A 12,107-nucleotide genomic window follows, 5' to 3' on the forward strand; every position below is an offset into this window, starting at 1 on the left:
ACTCTTGTGATCAGTATAGATATCACTATGCCCGATAAGATAGTGCCTCCAAATCTTCAGAGCATGAACCACTGCTGCTAACTCCAAGTCATGCATAGGATAATTTAACTCATGCTTTCTCAACTATCGGGAAGCATAAGCCACTACTCTGCCTTCTTGCATAAGAACACATCCAAGTCCTTGACGAGATGCATCATAATAGATAGAAAAGCTCTTGTTCAAATCAGGCAAAACCAATACTGGGGCGGTAGTCAATCTCTTCTTTAATTGTTCAAAGTTAGCCTGGCACTTCTCGGACCACACAAACTTGGCATTTTTTCCAATAAAGTTGTCATAGGCTTGGCAAGTTTAGAGAAACCTTCTATGAACCTTCTATAGTATCCAGCTAATCCCAAGAAACTACGAATCTCTCCAACATCTATCGGTGGTTTCCAATTCAATACATCTTTCACCTTACTTGGATCTACTGTGATTCCACCATTAGAGACAACATGGCCTAGGAAAGAAACTTCCTTCAACCAAAATTCACACTTGCTTCACTTAGCATACAACTTATGTTCCCTGAGCTTCTACAAGACCAACCTTAGATGTTCAGCATACTCTTCTTCTATTTTGGAGAATACCAATATATCATCAATGAATACCACCACAAACTTATCCAAAAACTCCATGAACACCATATTCATCAAGTACATAAAGTAGGCAGGTGCATTGGTCAAACCAAAGGACATAACGGTATACTCGTACAAACCATACCTTGCAATAAAAGTTGTCTTGGGTATGTCAGTTGCACAAATCTTCAATTGATGATAGCCAGAACGAAGGTCAATCTTAGAGAAAACACAAACACCTCTCAGCTGATCAAACAAGTCATGAATTCTAGGCAATGGATACTTGTTCTTGATAGTAACCTCATTGAGTGACCGATAATCAACACACATCCTCTAAGTATCATCCTTCTTGTCAACAAATATAATTGGTGCTCCCCAAGGTGACAAACTAGGATGAATAAAACATTTCTCCTATAACTCCTTTATTTGTTTCTTAAGTTCTTCTCATTCATTAACCCCCATTCTATATGGATGCTTAGCTATAGGTGCAGTTCTAGGTAATAATTCAATAATAAACTCAATGTCACGGTCAGGTGGCATACCTGGCAAATCATCGGGGAACACATTTGGAAATTCATCTACCACTTGGTCCTCCTTGTTGACGCAATCATCAAGCTGGTTCACTGTGGCTGTCGGCTGTGCTTGTATTACAACATCAACACTGATTCTTTCCCCATTCGGTGCGGTCACAACAACCACCTTCTCCTTACACTGAATCACCGCTTGCTGTTGCTTCATCCAGTCCATACCCAGAATCACATCAATACTAGATGCTCTAAACACAATGGGGCTCACTTTGAACTCTACCCCCCTTAAGAATAGACTAGTCAGAAGACAACGATATGAAGCTTGCATACTTCCCCCCGGTGAGTTTACTAATATGGGATTTTGCATGGCACATAATGGTATGCTATGGTTTCTAACAAATGCTTGTGATATGAATGAATGTGAAGCTCTAGAATCGAAAAGAACAGTGGCAGGGGTTGAGTTGACATTGAACGTACCAAGCATGACTTCTGGTTTCACAAGCGCCGTCTCGATAGACACATAGTTCACCTTTCCTATGTTGGGTGCTGGCTTCTGCGGCATTCCCTTCTGGTTACTCTACTGACCCTGGGGTGTCTGCTGATTCTACTTCCTAGGGCAATGGTTAGCATAATGCCCAACTTCTCCACAACGATAGCATACGTTGGGGGTACTAGGTGTACTAGTCTTCATGGGAGTGTTGTTGGGTGTTCCCTATCGTGGTGTCTGCTGACCACTCTGCTGCTAGGGACATTGATTGCCAACCTACTGTTGGTTCGGGTTGCGCTGAGGGTACTGGCCACGATTCCACTGACTAGGTGGTCCCTGGAACCTCTGCTAGAAGCCTTGCTGAGGATTGGTACACGGGCGTGTATTACTTCCAGAGGCCTGTCCCTAAAGCCTCCTCTTCTTGGCCTCCATTTCTTTGCGCTTATTGTCAATAACAATAGCGCGATTCACCATCATCTGAAAGTTGGGGTATGTATTGGACATAAGCTGGAGTTGCAGACCATCATACAGACCCTTGAGAAAATGACGTTGCTTATCAGCATCATCAGCAACCTCATTTGGAGCATAACGTGACAGCTAAGCAAACTTGTCACGATACTCTACCACGGACATGGATCTCTGCTTAAGAGCTCTGAACTCCTCCTGCTTGAGCTCTATTAGTCCCTCCGGTATTTCATAGGATCTGAAATTCACTCTAAACTCCTACTAGGTGACAGGAGGAGCATTAGCGGTACATCCATACTCGAATGACTCCCACCAGTCTTGTGCTTCTCCCTGGAGCTGCCCTGAAGTGTACAACACCTTCTGCTGATCATCGCATTGCGCTATGTTGAGTTGCTTTTCCACTGCACGAAGCCAATCATCTGCTTCCAGGGGATCAGTGGCATGAGAGAGCACTAGGGGACGGCCCTTAAAAAATCCACCACGCTTATCACGCGGTGCTCCACCAACCAATTGGTTCTGCTGATTCGGCACCAATGCTTGCATGAGCTGCGTCTGTACTGCCAAGAGTTGCTCAATAGTTGGTGGCGTTGGTGGTGGTGGATGTGGGGGGAACACCTCCATGACCTCGGCATCTTCCTCTTCCAGACATCTGCTATCAAATATTCAAAATTTAGAAATTTCTAAGTTAGAATACATTCTGAAAATTTTCTGGACGAGTCTCAACATCAGCAGCTCTGTAAAACAATCATATCTCGAGTTCTAGAAATCCAAATGAGGTGTACTTTATATGGATGGAAATCTTAAGAAATTATCTACAAATTTTATTCAGACCACAGTCCCATATTCTGTCGTTAGATTACTCAAAAACAGGATACAACCGAAACTGTTTCGAGATTAAAGACTGCGCAGAAACTTTATCTTGAAACAGCAATATCTCACAAACTAGATCAGATATGGGGGTGATTCCAGAGGCATTGGAAAGATACTTAAATCTAGTTATTCCCAAAAAAAATTCATAATTTTTGGTCATGTATATTTTAATTAGCATTGAGATAAGGACAGACAGCTCCGAAAAACAGATTCCGAGAGAACAAGATGTAACAAACCCAACTATTTATTTATTTACCCAATCTTTAATATTCTTAACTATGGAACTTGCGGACATGCCCACAAAGTTCCAGCACACATTACAAAGATCCAACTCACACATAAACACAATAACAAATCAACTAGGCACACCAATGTTCACACCACACTAATAGACTCGACTAGACTCAACTTGACTCGTTCTACTATCGTTTTATTACATAAAAGGGACTCCAACATCTATGGGTGAGATTTATGGGGAAGCTCCTCGTACATCTTTGGTAAGTTGAGGCACACCCTTTGTTCATCTATCACCCGTCGGTGCCTCTTGATGGTTTTCTGCTATGTCTTCAATTGATCCTCCAGTCGGTGAATCTTTGCCATGGACTCATAGCCAAAGTGTACCATCACTTGGGTTGTTAGATCCGTACCATGTAGGTCCATCATTGCCCATCCCAATTCTAGGTGTTCGTGAGGGAGGAATCGATACTATTCATTCTTCATATCCTCGAATCGACGACCACGGAGGCCTATGCAAGTTCTGTGGCTGCATCCTCTATGCTATCCTCCATGGTAGCATGGTGAGCATGGTGCGCATAGTTTGAATCTAGCTGATATGCGCCTTTCTGTTCGTCCTTGATGGTGATGCACACCCTGGTCTTCCAATAGGTGTCTTCAATAGGGTGTGTATGTTCTTCGTAGACGTACTTCACAGCTGCATCCCAGTCGTCATAGTAGGTCTGAAGCATGCTCATGAGTCAGTGATGTGAAACGGAGGATTCACATCCCGTCTTATACCACACCTTTGTCGTCCACCCTAGGGGCAGGATCGGCTCATCCTCTTCAACGATGTCTTCCTCATCATCATCGTCGGACAAGTGGATGACCTCAACTTCTTTGAGTTCCTCCTGGACTGCCTCAGGCATAGGTACAGGTGTTGGCGGTGTTGGCGAATCAAATTCTTGTTCCTAGGGTTCTTCCTCCTCAGGCTCCATGGACAAACCACGAGGTGGGTAGTACCCTCCAGTGCTGATGCGGGCAGTCTTGCTAGCACGAGGCATCTACAGAATTAGATTTAGTTAGATTAGATTAGAAGCAATAATTTTCATAATAGAATAAGGCAAAAGAAGCATAAAACTTTAGCAAACCACAAGGGTGAGATAGAAAGCATGAAATGAGTGAAGCAAAAGAAGCTAAAACAACAATTACTAACTAGGCTTGCGTCCTACAGTCAACATAGCCCTGATACCAATCTGTCACACCCAATTTTAAGGATAAAATGGGATGCAAAATCCTATGTGCGCCCAGAGATCAGTCACACACATAAGCCGACAAATTATGAATAGTATCATCACAAGTGTTTATTACATCATGAATAAGACAGAGTTATCACATAAATGTAGCGGAAATAATAAAAGATCTCTCGCGAAAGCTCCATTTCATAGGGACGTCGACTGGTTGACCACAAGTCTAGTAGTCCTCAGGAAAATCATCATACTCATAGCCATCTGTTATCCATCCGGGATTTTTATCCAAGTAATGAAAATAAACAAGCGTAAGTACATGTCGTATTCAACAAGTGTAACACGAGGTTCATGAGGCTCAAAAGGCTTGACACAGGTTTTACAGCATTTAGCTTTTAGTCGTCACAATTTTAGCTTAAGAGTAGCAACAAGTTGGTTCAATTCCCAATGCGAAACACATGATCAAATGTAAACATGAGTAATGAATAGCATAAATAGATAATGCTTAGTGTTCGTCTATTCTGTAAATGTTCCAAGGCTGCTCATCACCGTGAGCAAGGCTGATATACCAGTTTTATACTCTGCAGAGGTTGTACATTTTCACTGTGAGTCATGATACCCATATGCCCGGGTTAATTACTCCCAAAACACTTCCAAGGTGAGCAGGTAGGGGACACTATGAAGCCTTTGAAAGGTTCGTCTAACAAGTTAGGGCCATTAGATTCACTCGGCAAACAGATATAGGAACCCCCCTGTCAAATGGCACAATTCCATCGCGGCTATACACATAAGAGTAGAGGTTGTCCTATACCTGATTCGGCAAGCCATTCTTACGCCATTAAAGGTAACCACTAACAAGCTAGAAAAGGTCCTCATACTGAGCTAAAGCCAGAACCATGTAGCCCTCACAACTGTACTGTAAGTTCCGGATGATCACTTACAGATAAGTCCTTAGGGAGAGAAATCTAAAGCATTTAGAAAGTAGCTAAATACTCCAGCCCCCTGTTTCCATGTTGCTAAAAAGTCATATTTTAAAGTTTATTGCATATACCATTAGTCAAGTTATAAGATCATGGTTTAAATGAGCACTAGCAAAGCTACCCAATGCATAACCCGTAGGTAACAAGGTAAAAGTTCTGTTCTAGGGAATCCCTATCAAGGTGAAACATGCAACATGAATTTAATGAATTAAAGTGAATAGGAAACAAGGATGATCCCAATGCTATACGTGCCATGAGCAAAGTACTCCTGCTGGTCCTGCTCGTCAAAGTTGTACCCTTGATCTCCCACGAATTGTTCACTGTCTATACCCAATAATACAACAACATACAAGCATCCAGGAGCAATCATGTGAAGCAAACAAAGCTATAGATTAGAATAGTACACCAACAGCATAAAATCAAGATAAAAAGTTTGCAAAATGAATCTACGTCTCGCTACGATCACACAGACGCGAAGATCACAAAAATCAGAGCTAAAACGAAGAAGTTATGAATTAAACAAGATTTCCTATAGTAAAATAATAGATTAAATCTAACCTCGATTTTAAAAGTTGAAAACCTACTTAACCATAGTATAAACATGTAGATTACTTAATTATGAACCTAACACAACTTGAACGGATCAAATCGGAGTTAAAACAGAGATTTTATGGCTAAAATAAGTTGAGTGGCAAAACTATAAATAACTGAAAACGTATTTTCAATCTAAACGAACCAAAATACGCTTTCAAAAGAAGAAAACGGAATCTGAAAACGCGCTTTGGACTGCGGGTTAAGTCTAAAATTATTATAAGGGTGTTTTTGAAAAACTGGCGGCGAAGGGGTATCCTTCATCCTGGGCCGCTGGATTAGAGATGGACGACCGAGATTCATCCGGGCGAGGTGAGAGAGAGAGCCATGCCGGACAGGGCCGGCGGCGAGGTTGACCATGGCAGTGCCTTGGCCGGCTCACTGGACCTTGCGGTTAGGAGGCTACAGCGCTCGATTTTTCAAACGGAGAAGCCCGAAAGATAGAGGAGGAGATGGGGAACTCACCGGACTCAAGAGGAGCTAGCGAGGAGCAACGGAGGCGGTGCAGCGCTTTGGCGGTCAACGGCTATCGCAGCGGTGCTAGGGCGAGGCGCGACTATGACTTCTGTGGGCGAAAAAGCTTGTGGCAAGATGGGATAGGGAGGCGGCGGAGACGGCTATTTATGGGGGCGCGGTACTTGGGCGACACGGCATCGTGGGGACCCATGGCGGCACCGGACACGGCGTCAGCGCGGTGGAGGTATCCAGCCTAGATACGGCCTGGGGAAGAAGAACGCGCCGACATGTGGGCCAGCGCTGTCAGCAGGCGCAGGGGAAGAGGAGCGCGGGCGCGGGCGTCTGGCTGGGCCAGCAAAGCTAGGCCATGCAGAGGGAGATGGGCCGGCCCTGAGAAAGGGAGGGGCAGGGCCGTGTGGAAGCAGGCCGAGCAGGTGGACTGGGCCAGTAGGCCAGAAGCGGGAAAGGAGGAAAGAAATTCATTTTTTTTCTTTTTCTAATTTTTCCAAAGCAATTTCAAAATGAAATTTCAACTCAATTTGAAACCCGACTTCAAACTAAGCAATACAAAATATTATGCAACAGCATGAATGCACACTCATGGTCGTTGACCTATATTTGTTTTTAATTTAATGAAATTTATTATTTTTCCTCCGTTCAAGTTCCCACAAAAATGCATAATTAAACAATTTTCTCCCATTTCAAAAATATGCAAATTTTTAGGGTGTTACAGCATTTCTTGTTTCTTTTGCTTGATAGCATTGGGGATCTGAGTCAAGTTAGACTCATGACGTTCGATGGTGGCTTTCATACTTTCTAATTCTTTTCAAGCTCCGCACGCCTAACTCTCAGCTGATTTAGTTCTGGTTCAATTTTGGAAGAAGAATTTTTCAAATTGTCGATCAGTTGTGCTAATTCTTTGGCTTCCTATTTGTTAGAATTCTTTTGGGCCATCAAAGCTTCAGGGTCAATCAGATTTCTTTGAACCTTTTCACCTTGGGAGCTTTGTCTTCGATATTGGATATAGGTATCAAAGCCTTAGCAAGATTTGGGGTCAAATTACCCTTGATGGCCAAGAAGATTCTTCTCATTGGGTCTGCATCCTGGACCAAATCGGCTATAATCCTCTCGAGCATTAGCAGCATGTCTTTTAGCTGATTTTTTGTCTCATCTGATAAAGTCTCTTGGGAAGAAATGGTTGATGAGCTAATCTCACTTTTGTCTATGTATTCTTCAAAGTTGAAGGAGTAGCTCAAAGTTGGAGAATTAAGTGCCTACATGTGAACAAAAGGAATCTTATTAGAAATGACAAATGGGCTAGCAATGAGATGAATGGTGAGGGGAACACAGTACCTTTTCTGGAAGAGACTCTGGCTGAGGGGAAGGAACAGCCGATGATGTGCCAACATCTTTTTCAACATTTGGTTGAATCGGCTCTAGACTTTCGATGCTAGTGTCTGCAGGCATCAAGAAGTTTTTCGGTTTATATTTGTTATAGAAGGATAAGAATGATCATATGAATTTCTTACCATCGATTGTTTACTGAGTTGGAGAGTCAATGGGTTAGGTATCAACATCAATAGGATCATCTTCAACTATTGGATTGTTAGACCTTTGCTCTTGTACAGATGTTTTCTCAGGTGGTATCTGATAAAGGAGACTGATCAGAGAAGAGTGAGGATTACATGAGATTAAAAGGCTTGAGGAGATGCCTTGGTAGCATTAGGAGGTGAAGTAGAGAGGTTCTCATCTTCTATTGTTTTGGGTCTATCAGAAGCATTGGTTATTTCAATTGTAATGGGTCCTTAGGGGGATTTGCCGATGAGAGGTTGGTAGATGCTGATTCAAATGCCTAGGACAACAATTCTGCACCCAAGGCAGATTGAGATGCAATAGTCAATGGCTGCAAGAAAGGAATTGAATTAGAAGTTGGATATCATCTTAAGAGGGAAGATAAGTTAAGTTACCTGAGCAATTGATCATTTTGTTCTGCAAAGTCTCTTCCTAGTGGTGGTTTTCTGAGTTACACCTTGGGTTGCCTTGCATTTTGAAGACTGATATGTGAGTATTGTTGGGGTAGCTGGGGTTTCATCAATTTTTTTAGAGTGGGTGCAGTTGATCCCATTCTTAAGGCTGGACATGGTGGATAATATTCTATGGGATGCCCTTTCCTGTCCAGACTTGGCGGATCAAATTCGGTATCCTACAAAAGAATTTGTTAGATGAATTGATAGGAGAACTTGTTAAATGATCCTTTTGAGAGAAAAGTAGTAAATTATCTCACTATCAGAAGCAAATTCTTCATCCAGGGCTAAACAGTTGGGATGAATTGAACTGCAGAAGAGGTGAGAGTGCCATTCTTGCCACCAGGAATCAAACAAATTTGAGGAGAAGGTAGCTCTTGTCCATTCATGCAGGCAAAGAAATAAGGTCTGATCCAGTTGAAAACTCTAGAAGCTTCCATCATCTCACTAATACCATCTCTTAGCTTCAGAGTGTTCCTAAAGAATAGCTGAGGAGGTAATTGACCATGGCCGAATTGATGGGCCACAAAAGAAATATTATAGAATTCATAAGTTGGGAGGTTATCTGGGAGAAAAGAACCAGTAGCCATTTTGCCACGACCATGGTGAAATTCGGCTGGCAGTGCATAGGGTTTGATAATAGAGCTAAAAATTGCAGCAGCTATTTCATCTAAGCAACCTGATTCAAACCGAAATTTGACTGGCAGAACTAGTTCATTGTCTTCATCCTCATCATAAGGCAGCCAAGTCAAGATGTTTTCATCAAACCCTTTGAAAATTTTCTTCAAAAGGTAGCCTATATCAACAGCACTTATTATGGCTGATGTAGCTTCACCGTAATTCATACACTGTTGACTTCTTCCTTCTTTTCCTTTATAATCTTCAGCAAAGTTGGAAGAAGGGAAGCTCAAATTCCTGAGATTAGGTCTTACAATCTTATGCATGTACATATTTAGCCACAATTGTATTAACCACCAAGGGCCACTGATGGTATGCATTGATTCATTTTTTAGTAATTGAACAGATACTTGGTGCATCAGGTGATAGGCACACCCAAGTAGATATTTTTCGAGGGGGATTTCATTGCCCGCTGCTAGATATTCTGCAATGTATTTATGATTATAAGTTGGTCCGCAAGATGACCCACAAAAGATGAATTTTTCCAGCCACATGTTCAGGAAAGCTACATGCTCTCTTTCATCAACAATCGATCCATCCCCAATATGGTTCAGAATATAGCTTGTCCATCCTATATAGTATAATATTTTGGCAAATTTCATGGACCCAGCACTTAAGAAATCATAGGGTTGCATTGATCTTGTTATTCTAAGGCTGGTCAACATGTGAATATCGCCCAAAGTGATGGTCATTAGACCATGACCAAAAACAAAAGCATTCAAAGTGTTGGACCAAAACTAAGATGCAGAAATCAGAAGTGAGTCATTCCTCTCCATTCCAGATAGTGAGAATGTTAGGCATTGATTCAAGTCATAAATTTCCCAATCTCCAACCTTTTTCTCTTATACCCTACGAAATCAATCCCTCCATCCCTTAGGCATTTTGGGCTAGTTTCTAAAGGGAGTTTTGGTGTTTCAAGAAGACAAATCTACTACAGATTATTTGAAGGGGATTCAGTAGGTTTCTTGATTGATGAAATTGGATGGATCAGGGTCACCCATGGGTCTAAGATAATAGATATTAGGCACAATAGCTGATGGAATCAAAATTTCATTCCTCATTTCCTAGAAACCAGTTGGGATGAATTTAAGGAAAAGGAAAATACAGAGTAGCAGCTTGAAAGGTAGAAGTTTGAAGGCATACCTCTGGAACATGGTTGTTGGTTGCCATTGTAGCCGAAATGGATTTGAATCTGAGAAAGGTTACTTGAACGATATGTTGACGTAAGGCAAATTAAAGGAATGAACTACCATTTTTGTTTGGGTAGGAAGGAGTTTCACCATATGATAGTAAATGCAATAGAGAGGTAGTAGTGTACCCTAGTGGAGCCCCCAAGCGCCACGGGCCGCAAAATGTTCGGGTCGGGGTGCTCTTATAGGAGCAAACGCTAAGTAAACAATGGTAAGACTGAAATTTAGGGGAAGAAAAAACGACATAGTTGTTCCAAGCGTTCGGTGAGAATGTCGTTGTTGTCGTCTTTTGGTCGGTAGGCGACCTTTTCGATCATTTCGACCTTCAGTCGTCTAGATCCTTGTCATCTATGCCCCCTTTCTTGGCCGCTGCTTCTTCGTCTTTTTCTTCCTTTGGCCCACCAGCCTGCCGCAGAAGGCGCTTGAGGAGCTGGCAGTCCTTGTAGAGGTGTTTGACGGGGTAGTCGTGGTTGGTGCAAGGGCTCTCCATGAGCTCATGGAAGTGGCCCGATGGCTCCTGCTGGGGCTGCTTGCCCACGTGATCAGCCATGGTGACCAACACGGAGTTGGCTGGTCGACGGTGATCTTTTCTGTTCTTTTTCCCCCTCTGCGTGGAGGGGCCCTTGTCTTGGTCCTGGTGCTTGGCCTTGCCTTTGCCTCGGCCTCCGTTGGAGCGCGGTGGGAGCGGCGCTTGCTGGAGGTGTTGGACAAAGGTTCATGGTCCCGGGCCATCAGGGCTAGGACTCCGGTCGTTGCTGCGTGTGTCTCGGTTTGGCCCGAGCCACGCATATACAGGCGATCGGTACAGAGCAGTCATCAAGTCAAGACAAGGTGCCAATGCGGCCTCCTATGCCGCGCTCGGCGGTTGTAGCGGTGATTAGGTGGAGCGAACCATCTGTTGCATCCCCATTCCCCTGGTGGGAAGTGAGGCCACGAGTCGGCGTCGCGATACGGAGCTCTCCACTTGTTAAACGGCAGGGGTCTCCACTAGTGCTCGGAGGTTCTAGTGGATCACCTGTTCATGAGGGTCATTCAGCTCAGACAGGCCGCACAGAAGCATTGCCGCAGTGCGTGATGTTCTGATTGGCCTAAGCGAACTGTGGGAGATCGTTCCCCCTGTCCATGGTGTTGCGCTGGACCCGATGGGCGCGACCCCGGGCGTCGCTCGCTAGTCTATGCGCACGGGGCGCAGTGTGGTGCGTCGAGCGTGCTGGCACAGTCTGTGGCTGGTGCAACCACTGTTGTCGTAGTTCCTCCCCGTGCTCATGTCTGAGCTTAGGGGTCCCTGCATGAGGGTCCGGAGGGGTGTGAGTCTGCAAGGTCTCCATTACCACCGGTGGCTGTCCCAGAGCATCCGCCATGGCGCACTCCTAGGACGGACGGTGGCTAGGCGCCATGTCACCGATGCTGGAGCCATCACTCTCAACATCATCATCCATGAGGTCGAGGAAACAGGTGGGAGCATAGCTCGCCATCCCCACGATTTTGGATGTGAGAGGCGGCGCCGGCATCCTTCGGAGCCCCCGAGCGTATGCGTCCGCGGGAGACGCGGGGCCGTAGGGGAACCGGTCGTGCGGCCATCGCGACGGAGACAACAAGATCCCTCTGGATAATTAGCGGAAGATAGAGAATAGTAAGTAAATAACAGCATGTACATTACTCACAGCGGGGTTTGAGCAGAGAGTTTGCTCGGAATGAAGCTCAGATGCCACGTCGTTGAAGTCGTGCATCTCGGAGTCGATGGAGGGTGCCCCTCCGATGGGTGACG

The sequence above is a fragment of the Miscanthus floridulus genome, chromosome 9 (genome assembly GCF_019320115.1).
Source record: "Miscanthus floridulus cultivar M001 chromosome 9, ASM1932011v1, whole genome shotgun sequence".
NCBI classification, from domain to species: domain Eukaryota; kingdom Viridiplantae; phylum Streptophyta; class Magnoliopsida; order Poales; family Poaceae; genus Miscanthus; species Miscanthus floridulus.